Source organism: Halyomorpha halys, unplaced genomic scaffold (assembly GCF_000696795.3).
Source record: "Halyomorpha halys isolate HHAL.00 unplaced genomic scaffold, Hhal_1.1 Scaffold1259.1, whole genome shotgun sequence".
Taxonomy (NCBI): Eukaryota; Metazoa; Arthropoda; class Insecta; order Hemiptera; family Pentatomidae; genus Halyomorpha; species Halyomorpha halys.
In genome coordinates this window covers 309,878-326,524 of record NW_027106004.1, presented here as the reverse complement: position 1 = coordinate 326,524, position 16,647 = coordinate 309,878, and the positions used below count along the sequence as shown (strand labels likewise).

The window sequence follows — 16,647 nt, the reverse complement described above, 5'->3', positions numbered from 1 at the left end:
CAATATTAAACTGATATAAAATTAATCAGTTTTATAAATAATCTTGATCAAATATAGCTGCTTAGCTTTTCATTATGGATGGGTTATCACCTCCTCTGGTAGCTCAGTTGGTAGAGCGGTGGACTGTAGTTGGTATATGAGTGAGACTGATATCCATAGGTCGCTGGTTCAAATCCGGCCCGGAGGAGCAAATTTTTAATATCGTGGTACTTATTAATATGTTACAGGTTGTTCCTATTTACTACCCTTGCAATCCTGGTTCATTGTTCTAAATATTTATTATTAATCTTTTATATTTTTATAATACTTTTTTATATATAATATTAAAAACACAAAATATTCGATAATCTGTGCCATTTTTACTTATGTTATTATTTTTTTTATTAATAAAAAATTAAGTATGTTTTATATATATTGTGGGATTTATAGCCGGGGGCTTACTTAAAATTTGTATATTTTTCTATAACGATTTACGCTAGTCAGGATTCATTTTACTAGTTCTAAAACGTTTATAATTTTTCATTAGACATAATTTATTGTTTCTTAGAATTTAACTTATGTTTTTTGGCTCGAAGAAATTGGACTCTACTTCTTGTAGAGTGAACAAATTATTTCCCAAACGAACTCTATTATTATTATTATTATTTTTTTAAATTAAATACTTCTCCCGACATTACGGTGTATTCTACCATCTTTAGGACACATATTCTGACGATTGGAAAATACCTTAAAACGTTCGGAGAAAATAAGTAATTAAAATATTTATTTTATAAAATAGCATTCACTGCTATTTATATATTCACTTTCGCTTTCGTGTCTTCATATGTATTTTCCTTGACGTTCCTATATTTCGAAAATGGCTTGAAGTAAAATGGATATCAATTGTGGAAGACATTTATTTTCACATGAACACGTATTTTCTATAAAAGATATTGAATTTCATGTATATGAAAAAATATTGATATAGTAAGAAAGCTATGACCAAGTAACTAGTATTTGGTGGGGGGGGGGGCAAGTACAGCGAGTGGGCCTGGTGCTCCTTTTTGCCTACCCCTGGCGGCTACCTTAGCTGCCGTCGCGTACTATGCAAGGTGGGATTGTCAAGATTCATTCTTCGGGACCGCTGAAAAATTAATGTAAACTGCCCCAGGTGGGAATCGAACCCACAATGTTCCGAACCGAGCGCACTGGGATCTGCGCCCCAACCCGCACGGCCATCACGTCCCTATGACCAAGTAACATATGTGCTTGATCAACTTTTTTGTGGTAATCATTTGTAACAATTTTCAGGGTTTTATGATACCTTTCAATAGGCATTCTAATTGGACAGAATTGTTAATTTTTTTGAACAATTGATATTTTACATAGCGTTAAAATGTCAGCTTCTTTGATGTGCCACGTTTTGGAATGTGAATTTCCAGGTTATTTAAATATAAGCTGACTTCTTAGCGTCCACATATTTTATTTTTATATACCAAGAGACAATCTCATGACACTATAATTTTGTTTGTACAAATTATATTGTAAGAAATGTAAGGATGGTAGAAAAATGAAGGAAGAAAACGAGATCATTATAACGTTAAGGGCTGCCGCTGAAGATATGACAATATTTGCCACGATCCAATTGTCAGAGATGTGGAGTGGCTGTTCTTGAGCAAACTCCAGTCTCATTTGTTACAGGCTCTGTTGGTTCTGGGTCCTTCCGTGGTCGGAAGGCGGGGCTTCCCATGTGTTAGAGGTGCCTTTTTCATTACCGGTGGTTGAAACTGGATGAATAAGCTGGTAAACCATAAATAAAAACCACGATGAATTAGAATAATAAAGAAATGTGTTACAATAATTATTTCATCCTCTTGTTTGAGTACTTAAGAGTTCTAATTTCAATAAATAAAAAAAAATCATAATATAGATGAAATAATGTTTATAATTTTTTTATATGATTTTATTTAATATAATGAACATATGAAGTAAATTCTACTATTTCCTTAAATCTAAAGTTATCTTATTATCAAGATTTGTACAAAACTTGTCTAAAGAATGTAAACTTTACATTAACCATATTTATGCCAAAGTACATAACTTAAATCTAGCTGAAGCATATATAAGAACATGTTGGTTTCAGATGCCGAAAGTCAGCACATCCCCAAAATTTATAGGTGCTTTATTTATTGAAACTATACCGCTACAACCCATCTAGTGTTCACAGTAGTTGGTAATAAACTATCCGTGACTAACAGAATTATAGGCAGATGATGTGGTCTGTATCTGCACTTAACCGCCAGGTTTACTCCTTAATCCTATTGAGAGAGGTCTTTCTATCGCCAAGTCGATTCAGTGCAGAAAGTGGGATAAATTTGTTGTCTTACACAGCCGAACTCGATCTGGAGTCTACGCCACCCTAAAGGAAACACTAAGACATTATAAAATCTTAGTTGTACTGCTACACAAACATATTTGTAAATACCCTCAGTAATTATGGTCCACTCACAAACTAAATAAAAATGTAATGCTAAAAATATTGAGCACATATTGAACATTTCTAACAAATAATCATTTGAAAAAAAAAGAAATACTAAAAAGTAGAGTTAACACTAACTTAGATTGTCCTAACATAAATGTTTTACTAATTCCTTGGCGTACTGTTAGTTGTAAGTATACTTATGTATGAACCTAGAAAAAATAAATATAAAATTGTATAGCCTGTATAATTATTAAATGGAATATGAAACAAGTAATAATTAAAAGACTATATTGTAAGTATGACTTCATATTAATTGAATTTATCCTTTGCGTTAGAATTTTCAAAAAAAACACAATTTGGAACACCTACTCTGATTCCTAGTTTTACTTAATTTTATCATTATAAGTTGTTTTGTTTTTTTTTCAAATAATGCTTCATTCACTATTACTAAATGTTTTCAAGGTAAGATCTGAAAGACACTAAAACTTGGATTGGGGCGGGTGAGGATGGCTAGATTTCCTCTAAAGAAATAAAGACCATACCAGAAAGAAGTAATTTTACAATAATCAATATTTGATGAAAATAATAGTGAAAAGTTAGCGAATAAAATTATTTTTATTTAATTTATACGGTTTATACAGCTGACATCCCAACCCACCCTAACACAGTCCTAACATACGCTCATGACACATATATACTGTCAGTAAACAACGACCCAACTAATGCATCACAAACACTACAGACACACATAGCATATATTGAAGAATGGTGCCAGAACTGGAGAATCAAAATAAATCCTGACAATTCCCATCAGATCACATTTACTCTCCGTCATAAACCTCTACCCTCCTGTCCTACAGTATCCATTCTAAATACTCCACTTAATTATAATAATTATTAAAAATAGTTAATTATTTCAATGTTATTATTTTTATTATGAGACGAAACCCCCATTTTCTATTTGTATTTATAAGACAAAAATTATCAATTTTTTTTTTATTTTATCTAATAAGTACATTTATTTAGATTATAAATCCAATCTTTAGATGATAATATTAAGTTGTTTTTTTTCTTGTTTTGATTTATATTACATAATATAAGAGAGTTTTGTGGAAAACAAGTGTATCTAAATGAGTTATATTCAGTGAGCTAGAAGTTTGCCGTCGTTCCACACAGTTCCTGTTCTATCGGGATCTTCTCTTCAGTTAGTTGCCGCTACTTAGCAAAGTTTCTTGGTCAACCACTTTCCAATTCAGAATATCGTTTCGGCAACATTTTATTTCAATTTTTTTTTTCCTCCCCACAAAAGTTTATTAAAAGTAAATGAGTTTCATTTTTTAAAGCTGAGAAATTTATAGAATATTATGTCAAAACGTGTATAAAAGTATTCGTAAAGCTTTCATTATGTTAATTAAATCGCCAAAAGTGGTTTCTGTAGTTAATGTTAAATATAATAATAATTAAAAAAAATATCATATGTTAATTACCTTGAACAGTCTCGTACATTATTAAGAGAGTAGCTATTGCTTTCCACCTCTATTTAACAATTTTCAGTAATTAATAATAATCACTGTATATAATAAATAATTATTGTGTATAATAAATAATAATTACTGTAATATGTTTATGCTACCATATTTATTTCTAAAACTATAAAAAAAGAACGTATATCATATAAGTCATCATCAATTCCATTTAAGTCATTCACAAAAATGACGTCCAATAAAATAAAGAAAAAATTAAAGATATGCTTTTGTATTAATAATTTTGAAGAAGAATATGTAAATTTTTAATTAAATATTATAGCAAACATGTATTATAATAGTTCACTCTAAAGTTGTTAAATAAATATTAATATGGATTGAACAGCTGAACGCTGTTTTCCAATTTCAGGTGCTTTTTAAATATTGCTCGATTGAACTATCTTAAAGTCTCCTCTTCCCGTTTCAAGAAAATATTTCATATGTGATATAGGATCGTCATTCCCTTGGGGTCTTAGTGGGACGGGTCTAGGAATAATAGCCTTTTTTTTGTGTTATAATCTCCACTTGTGATATTGTAACATGTCGTACATGGACTAACTTACTCACTTTAATTGTTTATTTGAAAACTCATGTAAGAAAAGACACACTATAATCTTGTATTGGATTACCAGAATGCAGAAAAGGCGGCTACCTTCAACCCGTTTTTATCATGATTTCATTCCTACTCACCCATGGGGCTTAGAAGAGAAAATACTCTTATAAAAAGTATCTGTGATAGTATATTGTGTTTCACTGTAATATGTATGTATTATAAGAATATAACAATAACGGAGGTTACGAAAAAAACAGGAAAACATTCTCTTGTAATATACATTAGTAAAAATGATTTTGAGACCGTCAAGATAATTAACCTGAATGATAAGTGTAAATTAAAATAGTACTTGAAAGCTCCATACATATTAAAAATTCAAGTAATTTTGTCATCTGCCTACAACTATCTAATGAAAGGTCCTACCATTTTGGGAGAATGGTCATTATGTGTAGTTTTATATGCATTACTTTCTAATTATTTGTGGTTACCATTTATATCTATTTCCTTCTTACGTTTATTTGAAAGATTTTATCCTGGAAAATTTGTAATGTAACTTTATCTAAAAGAAAAAAATAAAATAAAGGAAGATTAGAAAATATTAGCTATTTGTTTCAAAATCGATCCATTGTGCCAAACTCAATCTTACACTTGATTTAAGTACAGCGGTTGGGAAGGATTGCATTTTTTGTTTTATGAGTTCCTCTTGCCTCATGTCATGACATGTCGTACACCGACCAACCTACTCGCTATAAATGTCAGTTTGAAAAGTCGGATAAGTAAGGTTACTACGGAGGTAGGGAGTGGCGGGTTTCACGCCGTTTTTTAATTTCAGGCGCTTTTTAAATAGTGCTTGATTAAACTATCTTAAGTCTCTTCTTGTTTGAAGCAAATATTTCAAAAATGAGACCGTCGCTCCCTGGGTCTTGGTGGGGCGGATCCGGTCGGGAAGGATTGCTTTTTTTGTATTTTGATTTCCTCTTGAGATTGGGACATATCGTATTTATATCTAGTATAATATTTATGCGTTGTAATCTTGACTTCTATTTAATATTCATTCTTGGAAAAATTTACTAATAACCAGCTTCGTTAAGAAATACTTTTCAGGATGAAACAATCTCCTTAATATATTTTTAAATATTATGACACCACATTACATTTACCCTTCGTCGTAAAACTTCGTCTTGCCCTAAAGTGTCTTTTAATCATACCCCACTTATTCCTGTTGAACAGAACCGTTAGTTAGGATTACATCTGGACAAACTACTGACATGGACTTCTCCTACCAGACTGAAAAGACAGGAAACTGCTCGTTGATTCCGACTGTTACAACATTTACTAGACAAACGGTCTTCCAATCCATTGCAAAAGACATACAGAGTTGAGCTATGGGACTCAACTAAACTGTTGAATTCCTTCAGAATCCAATCCTTTCAGTCCACAAATCAAGTCATTCATCAGGACCTCAATGTCCCATGCCGATTTAGCAAGAACCAGACACCAATCCTTCCATGATAAACTTCCTAACCACCCAAACCAACTCGTTTTTAACCTGGCTTCTCCTTCATTACCTAATAATCCTCCTAGGCGTCTGAAAAGAAGACGGCCTCGAGAGAATATTTTTGGAGTTCTGTCAATGGATAGATTCTCCACATGTTTGTATTATGTCATTATATCACTTACAGCAAATTTACTTGATGTATATATTTGTATAAATTTGTAAATAACAATAAATAAATTTAAAAAAAATATATATATATAAAGTACGCTATTGACCCTTACCTGTGGGGACAAATGAAAAGCAATCAAATTAATAAAAAATCTATTTCAATTTAATTAAAAATAAATAAATACCTTGCCTACCTTTCAAAGAAAGACGTACATGCCGATACCATTATTCTTAATAATTTTTTCAGTGGTCTGAAAATACAAAGCGTGTCGCAGTGGTATCAATTTTTGCTTTATTTTAGCACTGGATCAGAAAAAAGTAATGGGATCTCTCTGGGGAAAAAATCCAATTCTTTTTTATTTTAATCCGTGACTCAATCATTTTCTCAGCTGAAAGGGGGCCAGCCAATGCCCATTCTCAGATTTAAAAAAATGTTCTCACTCTTTCACAGAATTGCCCATATTTATTGTAAATTATTTCTATTTGTCTTGTTAGCTATATTTATTTAAATTATTAGGATTGATACATTAAATATATAGGAAATTCATAAAAATTAACTTCGGAAAATAATATATACATTTAATAGTTATGGAAGACACCCATTGAGTCCAACACTTTTTTTATTATCTTAACGTTCCAACGATTTAGCCATTCCTGCCATTTTCAAGGGTCTTATTACTCTATCACAGCCAAAATATTGTTAATCAACATAATTGTAGGCCATTTTGCCTTTGTAAAATTATTTATCATCAGTCAATTTTCTTCAAAACTTATTAAATTATGAAAATACTATGCTCTTATATCTTCATCACAATGTCTAAAAAAACCATTAATCTCACAGTTAAAATTATTACATTTACTGGTTTACATCTCTGTTTAAATTACTCATTTTGTAAACACTCTGAGGTACCTGTTAATAATATAATATAACTAGTTACATTATATTGTTATATATGTATGTAATTGTTTGTAGGTAATCAAAAGGGGATGAGATATATAGCTTAGCTCAATTCATTTCCAACGCTATCTTTTTAACTTTTCTCTTCTCTTTCTCGGTGTAGTGTCGATTTTGAATGATTGCCCGTAGTCTAAGAAAACAAGCGTTATTTAAAAAAAACAAAAACTTATAAGTAATAAGTTCTTTTGGGTGCTGAATCCGAATTTCAGCTTTGTCAGCTACCACTTCACAGCCACCAACTTTGCAGCGACTCTAGAAATTGAAGCCAAAATTTAAGTCCAATTTATAACAGTTTTGTGTACTAAATCATCAAAGAGTGAAACGATTTTTTCCAAAATCAACTGCTTTTGGAAAAAATCGTTTCACATATTACTTTACTTATTTTGGATAGAATTCATTCACCTCATGACAATTAAGTACAAAAGCTGATAAAGGAGAAAACATTAATAAAATGGAAAACAAACTTGGCTGGTCTTGGAATGCGATGCCTCATAGATAAATGTATGTGTTTTTATTTTATTTTATTTTTTTTTTGTATTTTGCGCTTTAAATTTATTCTAATATTGCCAATTTATTTTTCTTTAAATGCACATATCAAAAAATTTACCACCGTTTTAGTGATCATTTAAATATAATAGTTAAGGAAAATCATTTTTGGCTTCAATCCAGGGTACTTGTTGGATTTTGGCAACTGTCCTGCTTTCTCTTCAATCTTGGCATGAGTGATAATTACCCAATTTTCTCTGCTCATTCTTTTGTTAATAAAACACAAATGATAAAATTTTAAATAATTTGGGCCACCAGAATTTAAATTCAATATTTATGATATATCCTGTTAGGAATGAAGAGACAGATTGTTGTGTATATGATTCTATAACCAGTTCTTCTGAATTTATACTAGTGCAGATTAATCGCCAGATATTCAGAACAGCCGGTTAAGCGAGGTTCTATTGTATATTCTTTTTAAACTAGAAAAACTTATAAGCGAGTAGCAGTTTTGTTTTGTTTGATTTGCTATGAGCATTTGTAAAAACGGATTGAAGTCGAACTGCCTCTAACTAATCGGAAAAAACTTTTTCCCCGTCACTCTTTGCGTGCCTCACGACTCAGATGAACTAACAACAAAGTGGCCTTAAAGTTTCTTCCAAATCAATTATGTACTTTGGAAGAAGATTTTTTTAGAAATAAAAGACCAGTACGAATTTTTCCAACCACATTTTTTGTCTGTGGAGACAATCAACGTTGTAATTTCCATGTGCTATTTAAGACAGCGTATATCCTTAAAAATAAGTTTCAATACATTCACTCACACGGAAAAATGATAATTTTCTTTGTTACTCTCAATTGAAAAAAATTATGTAATTCAGATTTATTTTCGAAAATGATTAGCAACGCTTCCAATAGATTTGTGTATGGTTGCACGATGGGGAAGTCAGTACAGGAATAAAAAAATAGACCTAGCAACTCAAAATCGTTTTGTTGTACAAAAAATTATGAATATACAAAGATATATTCCTAGAAAAACTTTGTTTCCCTAAACATTTAATACAAGATATCTCGTTTTTCCAATCAGGTTTTCAGTCAGTTTAAATTTTTATAATTGTATATACATTGTTTTAATGAGCAGATAATGTTAAAGTTGGTCAACTGGCGAAAGTGATGAAATAAATTTAATTTCTTTCTCATCCTTCAGTAATGTTTTCGACTAAATGTTATATAAAATTGTTCTTATTTTTTCTTTTGTAACTTTACTCCAGCTAAAAATGATTCCATCTTAAATTCTTCGTCTGGTTCTTCGGTCACTGCTTAGGAATTGGGAAATTTCTCAGCACTTTTCACCAGTTTTATCCTAAAGAATGTGCCAACTAACGAATAAGGGCTCAGAACAAGCAACCATAAATACCAATTTAATACAGGACTGAAACATGAAACAGACTAAATACCCGTCTATCCTTTCCTTTCGTGTTTTATTTTTCTCCCTCTGAGTGGCCGTTATTCGCCTGGAATATTTCACAGTTTCCAGTCTCTGGAGGGAATAATTTGATTAGCTGGAAAGATTTATGCCGGCGGGCTGTTGGAACCCTGTATTCAACTGCGAGTGTTAAGTTGGTGAGGGGTTTAGAGTTATGTTGTTTTTGATGAATACTAAATATAAACACGATACATGAAAATCTTATTTGAGTGATAAAAAGATCTGGCATATAAGTTAAGTGTTATATAAAATACCTTTTAAATAATTATGCACTAGGACTATGTGATAATTAGGTAAGGAAAGCGAAATCTTTAAAGAATTCTTTAGCAGCCATTAGATTATTTTGTATTCTAAGCTTTTAACAGTCTTGTTCGGTGTGCATTTCAATGGATTATTAAGTTTATAATTAGTAAATCTCTAAAATGATTCAACTTTTATTATAGAATCTGCTATGATAAGAATACATCGCATATGAGATAGTAAGTACCTCATCGTGACTTACCAATACCTATGCTAAAAAACTTAAGCTTTTGTACCATAAAAAATATATACTAAAGAAACCTGCATTATAGAACTGAAACATTTGAATTATCCTGAAATAATGTAACTAACTGATTTTGACTGAATAAAAAAGGAATGTTTTTTTATTATTATACTTTATTTCATTATTTTTTTTTAGACTGGTACTTTTTATTAATTTATTTTATTAATTGATGTCGAGGTGGGTTATTCTCTTGACTATTCTGCTTGTCCAGAAGGCCTCGACAATGCCTATACAGTTTACAAAGGAAAGGTAGTTGACAAGGGAGATGACTAGATAGGATGAAATTTACGGGTGACACCCGTTATATCTCGGAGGATGGTAACCTCGTCCTACCGGGTACTATTTCGATAAACACGAGGACGAATGCAGACCTGGAGGGTAGCTAGCCTCCAGAGTCATGCAGGAAGGTGCCTTCGTTCTGCCGGGTACAATTCCGACAAAGGCGAAGGAGGGTAGCCGCCGGACCTTACGAAAGGATAAAAGGTCGAGGGGAGAGATCATGTCAAGGGTGAACGAAATATAAGAACCATATAGAAGTCAGGAATGGCTATATATCTAGTTGAGACTGTGGAACTGTGTTATCTTGTGATCTATTAAGGGGTTTTTAAGACCGTTATTTATAGGTCTAATGCATTCGGCTGTGACCGAGAAGCGGTCTTATCTTATTAGCTTTAGGTAGTTTCGTGTGTTATTTCGGCATCGTTTATTAATTATATTATCGACATTGCTCTGAAGTAAATATACAAATTAATAATATGTACAAATAATAATAATAAGCTGAATAAGCTGAAAAAAACGAAGGCCATTCTCATTGGTTCCAAGCGCCTCCTTCATTCTCTCCCTTACTGTCCTATATTCTTCCTTAACAACCAACCGATTTACTTCTATCCTACAATAAAAAAACTTGGTGTCACTTTTGACTAACACCTCTCCTGAAATAACCACATTTCCCAAATCACACGCAAATCCATAACTGTACTCAAACAATTCCTAAGATTCCGTAATTCCATTCCTCAGCAACCCCCGTCAGCTCCTAGTATCCTATCTCGTGTTCCCCCTCTTCGACTACGGATCCTTGGTGTATGGAGGGCTATCTGCAGGACTAGAGTTAAGACTGAAGAGGCTAATGAATTGCTTTGTAAGATTTATCTTTGGGCTTCCAAGGCACTCTCAAGTCTCCTGCTGGTATACCGAGTTGAAGTAGATCTATCCAACCTTCCGAAGGCAATACCTCCTTGATGTTTTCCTATTCCAAGTTCTTAAAATCAAAAAACCTTCCTATATCCTAGATCTCCTCAGTCTTCGTTCATCCATCCACTCATTGAACACCAGATCCCAACCGATTGATTTATGTATGCCTTCCAATTGAAACCGCCTCCTTTAGCAAATCCTTCGTCATACGTGCAACCTCCTTCTGAAATTCTCTTCCCATCTCCATTCGCCAGTCCTCATGCATTCTTACCTTTGAACAACACCTGTTCCTCCACTTATTGTATAACCAAAACTCCACATAATTTTACTTAAATAAATCATTAATAAAAATAAATGAAATAAAATATTTCTGCAAATATCTCCGACATTATTGTTCTATTGTGAAATATATGCCTTTTTTTAAATTTAATTTTTAGACCAGTTTTTTAACTAGTTTCAATAATACATTCCATTAAAGATTTGTATTTATTCAAAAACTAAATAATAAAAATGCAAAGTTCAAATTAGTTATATATCATTTGCTACTAAATGGTGGATCGTTTGACATAATAACATTTGGAGAAATGGTAAGTAGCCGAAGTTTTAGACAAAACTATTTTTACCAGGACTTATAGACTCTGAACTAAAATGTTTTGAAGATACATAATTATAAACACACGATAGTGATGTTTGATATTTAATGGAATATTTAATACAGAACTTCATTTTAATAAAATTGGTCTTATTCTTCAAAAACGAAAGAAGTATTGGTTTTATGTTTCATTTGGGCCTATCAGAGATCATATATGTTTCTAAGTTAGTGACTACTCTGTAACAACTAGATCATGAACCCAGGCAAAGTTCATACATTAAAATATAGTAACATTATTCCTTAACCCTAATGGAATTATGTTTCAGTTCAAGAAGTAGGGAATGTTCTTTCTTTTTTTTTTATCTGGGTTGTCCTGCAACTCAAAACCTTGACGATTTGTGGTACCTCACATTTGTGAATAGTGGAGCTAAAACTAAATTTAGCCTTGCTAATTCGCCACCAACTACATGTTTCGCAACAGTAGTTCCATGAGGAGTTACCACGAGGTGCAAACATGGTTGAACACTCCTCATGAATACAGTAGAGCGGCCTCACTATCCAGGCAGGCATAGCTGCATCTCTGATAAATGCACGGTATCTTGTATTTATAATTATGTGTTATGCATATACATTTATTTATATCATGATAATAAATATAATTGAATGAACTACAGAAAATGTACTATATATAGTTATCTTAGTTAAAAAAAACCTTTTGACTAGATTTTCAAAGGTGATTCTTGAATAACGATAAAAATCGTTTGAAAACTTATAGGAATGAGTTAAAAATATTCTTAACCGTACAGCCCCATTATTTCATAGTTCTAAACTGTTCTACCTACATATAGCCTTAAAATACTAGCATATTACAGCAGTTCATTAAATTGATTCACATCAATGGCAACTTCATTGGTCGCTGAAACGTAAGCGTAAGTCATTCTTTTCAAATGATTTATTTATTATAAATTCATATAAAAAATAAATATTAAAATAAACAAATTATAACAATAAAACCATTGCAAACGGGAATAACCTTATCTCATAACCCAGCACGTTCAAAGGAACGAAATGCATTTTGACATCAGCTTGAACAGGTTGGTAGGTTCTTACTCAAGTAGAAGGCTAAGAAAATTGAAAGATGTAGTCGTATGCTAACTAATAGACTACAAATATCGTATGTTGACCATTGGCTCCAAAATTCGTTACATTGTGGTATACTTTTACGTAAAAGTGACAGGTGATATATGTGGCTAGCGAAAAATGTGTGAACAGAGCGCACATTAAATTCCAGAACAATGAAAAAGAAAGGAAAACCTATTTTCATAAAAGAATCTTCTTTGTACTAACGCTTCATACATTGATTTTAAAACATAATTTGGCGGTTCGCAAATTTACTATTATTGATTTGAAGTCGCAAGACTATTCTGAAAAACTTTAAAATGTTATAGAATTAAAATATCATTACTTCTTGAAGTAAAATTATCATTTGTATTATGACTGGAGATCTTAAATTATTAGATTTAAGATGAATACTAATATATTTAAGATGAAAAATAATAGATTTAAGACGAATAGTAATATATTTAAGATGAAACATAGTGGATTTAAGATCAATAGTAATATATTTAAGATGAAAAATAATGGATTTAAGGTGAATAGTAATATATTTAAGATGAAAAATAATTGATTTTATATGAATAGTGATATATTTAGGATGAAAAATAATGGATTTAAGATAATTAACACAAACAATTTATCGCATATTATAATGGAATGTATTAAAATAATTTCGATTTTTTTTCTTAAATGTATTAATAATTTCTAGAGAATTTTTACATACTTTAATTTATACATAATATTAGGTATTATTTTCTTATATTTCTTAAAATTTTATGTGATTCTACTTCTAATGAAAATTTTACTCATTTTTATCTGTACAATATTAACGAGCTTGAAAATAAAAAAAAATTGACCATCTGTAAATAACACACAAGTTACTATTTAGAACATTTACATTTGAATAAAAAATCTTTTAAGTGTTAAAACATCACTTTTTAAAACAAAAAACCTTGATAATATTAAAATTTATATAATCTTTTTATCAGTACGTATTAGAGTGAAAACAATTAATTCAAAGGCTTTTTTAGCGATCTATAGGAATTTTTTGTGCTTCCTGAAAAGTTTCATAAAATGTAATCAGATGGTTTTGGAATGTAGAATATTGGCCGTATGAGAGCCATTTTGTTTTTAAAAACGTTGTATTTCGGTCTGTATAGCCTTGGGAAACCAGTTTCACTTTTAACTTTTGTTATTTACGTCTACTACCCATTTTATGACTCCACCATTCATATTCAGTTCCTACCGAAGAATAACGATATTTTTTCTTCTTAAAAAATATGAAACTTTAATAAAGCTTGGGATGTTTTGTAGCAAGTTTCGTATTGGTTTCAAAAATTGAAAATTTCACATCACTAGAAATTATTTATTTTATGTCAGACTGATACTTTTGATGATGTTTGAAAAAAAATATATATATATTTTTTAGAGGTAATTTAGAGCTCTGGGCTCTACCAAACCATCAAATTCCTCCCGCATCCAATCCTTACAATCCAAAATCCTTGATGCTCCTTATTACGTTACAAATAAACTCATTCACAAACACCTTACCCATCCTAACCCATTAGTTCTTAATCTCTCATTCTTAACAATCCCTGATAATCCTCCGAGGCTTCTGAATAGAAGATGGCCACGGGACCTTCTAATTAAATTAATGCTTGAAGTACCTTCCAAAGATTTTCAAGTGTATATGAAACATACAACATATTTACTTATTGTGTTTATTATTGTACAGTTGTAAATCACATTAAATAAATAAAGAAAAAAAAGATGATTTATTTTTAAAAAATGATTTTTTCAGCTTGGCCACTGCAGAGATAACATGCTAAACAAGTAAGTTAATCTTGATTTCTGTATCCAGTTATAGAAGCTTGACTTAGTATAAGATTCAATATTTGTATCTTTTTAAAAATTACGAATATTCTCCACAATTTAGCTTTACGAGATGTAATTCTGGCGTTTTCAGTTTCTTCTTATTATTTAATTGTGTCATATCTTTTTAAAACTTTACCTGTTAACGTTATCCTTTCTCTTTCCCAGAACTCCATATCAGTAAATTTATAAAATAAAATTAAAACAATTATGGATTGTTAAGAGTAATGTAATAAAACAATCTCAAATTCGATGTTCTATTCATGAAACACAGAGAGTGATCAAATCTTGGTTTGATAGTCAATGAAAACTTTATTGTTTGACAAATTTCACTAGAATTTCATCATTAATAAATCGATGATTTTTTTATAAAGTTCAGTTAGTACAATTTAATGAATAAACTTTATTAATAGATTCCGAATAAAGCGATTAATTTCTCAAATAAAAACAAAATATCAAGAACTGGTAAAAATTTCATTGATTCAGCCATTTACAGATTTCACATATCATATCAAAAGTATAATTAATAATTACCGAACCGAAGTTGAAAATTATTATTCAACAGGTTAAAGTTAAATTATAGTTTACTGTAGTTTGGATGATGCTTGAACTGATGAAATATTATTTTGAAACGTTTATATTTTATCAAATTTATACAAGTTTATTTATTTTATAATTATATATTTTTTTATAATCTATGACTGCAAAAAATATTTAAGGAATACCGAAAATTATTAAAAATGTGAATTATATAAACTAAAAACTAGAAATAATGAATAAATAAGGGAATGGAAGCAAATCCTATAATTTTTTTTTACCTGAAACTGTAAAATTTGCATTTACGTCTATTGAATTGACCCTTGATTTAATTGTTTGCATTATAAACAGGTTAAATTAGTTTATAATCAATATAAAAACTAAAAAAATTCCTCCGGGCCGGATTTGAACCAGCGACCTATGGATATCAGTCACTTTCACCAACTACAGTCCACCGCTCTACCAACTGAGCTACCAGAGGAGTTAATCATGTAAGATTACACTTGATTTGATCCAGATAATATTAGAATGCAAAGAAGGTAGATGAATGGTTGTCATCAATTTAATTACAAAACCGTTAATTGACATTTCTAAAAAATTTCTAGTAGTAAAAAAAATGTGATTAATTTTGTTCTGTTAAACAATAAACAATTTACGAATACAATAAAGCAAATAATCATTGCTTAAGTTTATTACCTTTTAAATTTGAAAAATCTATAATACAGTGGGGAATTATAGTTAAGAAATTAATAATATATCTATTTATGAATATTTAAGATCTGCACATATTATTTTACGTATTTAATCATTATTATTATCCATTTCATTTTTTATTAAATATTTTATTATTATTATTATTATTATTATATGCATTTACTAAATGACAGAATGCGTATATACAGCTCAAGTAATAATTGCCGTTCATTGTGGTAGATTGTGTTATTGCAATCAAAAAATTAGAGATAATGAAAATTAACTTAGTTATACCAATTATTTTTTAGTATAAGTTCACGATAGTAATCAGTGTCAACAATAATTTTATTCTTTATAGTTTAAGTAAATGAGGCTTAAAAAAAGCAATAACATTAAAAACAGTAATATTTTATAGGAAAAATGATATTACATGTAACATGTCATATTACTTTCCATTACTTTTCAAAAGTCTAATTTTGGTACTAAACTATCAGTAGGGAAAGTTGTTTTTTGTGATGTTTTTAGTAATATCAATTAACGGTTTTGTAATTTAAATTAATTACACTCATTCATCTACCTTCTTTGCTTTATAATATTATCTGGATCAAATCAAATGTAATCTTATATCATTAACTCCTCTGGTAGCTCAGTTGGTAGAGCGGTGGACTGTAGTTGGTTGAAGTAACTGATATCCATAGGTCGCTGGTTCAAATCCGGCCCGGAGGAATTTTTTTAGCTTTTGTATTGATTCTAAACTAATTTGGCCTGCTAATGAATAAATTCCATTATTTATTCATTAATTTTAGTTTTTTCGTTATACAGCTTACATTTTATATATTTTATGGGCATTCCTAATAATATTTTTGCAGACATTAATTATACATTACTATAAAATAATAAACTTTATTCTTTTACATTTTCGGGAATCCACATCATTTTTATTACTTTTTTAATGTTACGACATCCAAA

General features: G+C 30.3%; 3 non-coding genes across 3 annotated transcripts; 2 read left to right on the top strand and 1 right to left on the bottom strand.

Moving 5' to 3' along the window:
• The first annotated feature begins 92 nt into the window (after window positions 1–92).
• Window positions 93–187, top strand: TRNAY-GUA (transfer RNA tyrosine (anticodon GUA)). The gene is made up of 2 exons: window positions 93–129; window positions 152–187. It is a non-coding gene; the product is annotated as a tRNA-Tyr (tRNA).
• A 15,188-nt stretch (window positions 188–15,375) lies between these two features.
• TRNAY-GUA (transfer RNA tyrosine (anticodon GUA)) lies at window positions 15,376–15,466 on the bottom strand. The gene is given in 2 exon segments: window positions 15,376–15,411; window positions 15,430–15,466. It is a non-coding gene; the product is annotated as a tRNA-Tyr (tRNA).
• An 847-nt stretch (window positions 15,467–16,313) lies between these two features.
• Window positions 16,314–16,404, top strand: TRNAY-GUA (transfer RNA tyrosine (anticodon GUA)). The gene is given in 2 exon segments: window positions 16,314–16,350; window positions 16,369–16,404. It is a non-coding gene; the product is annotated as a tRNA-Tyr (tRNA).
• Window positions 16,405–16,647: the final 243 nt, after the last annotated feature.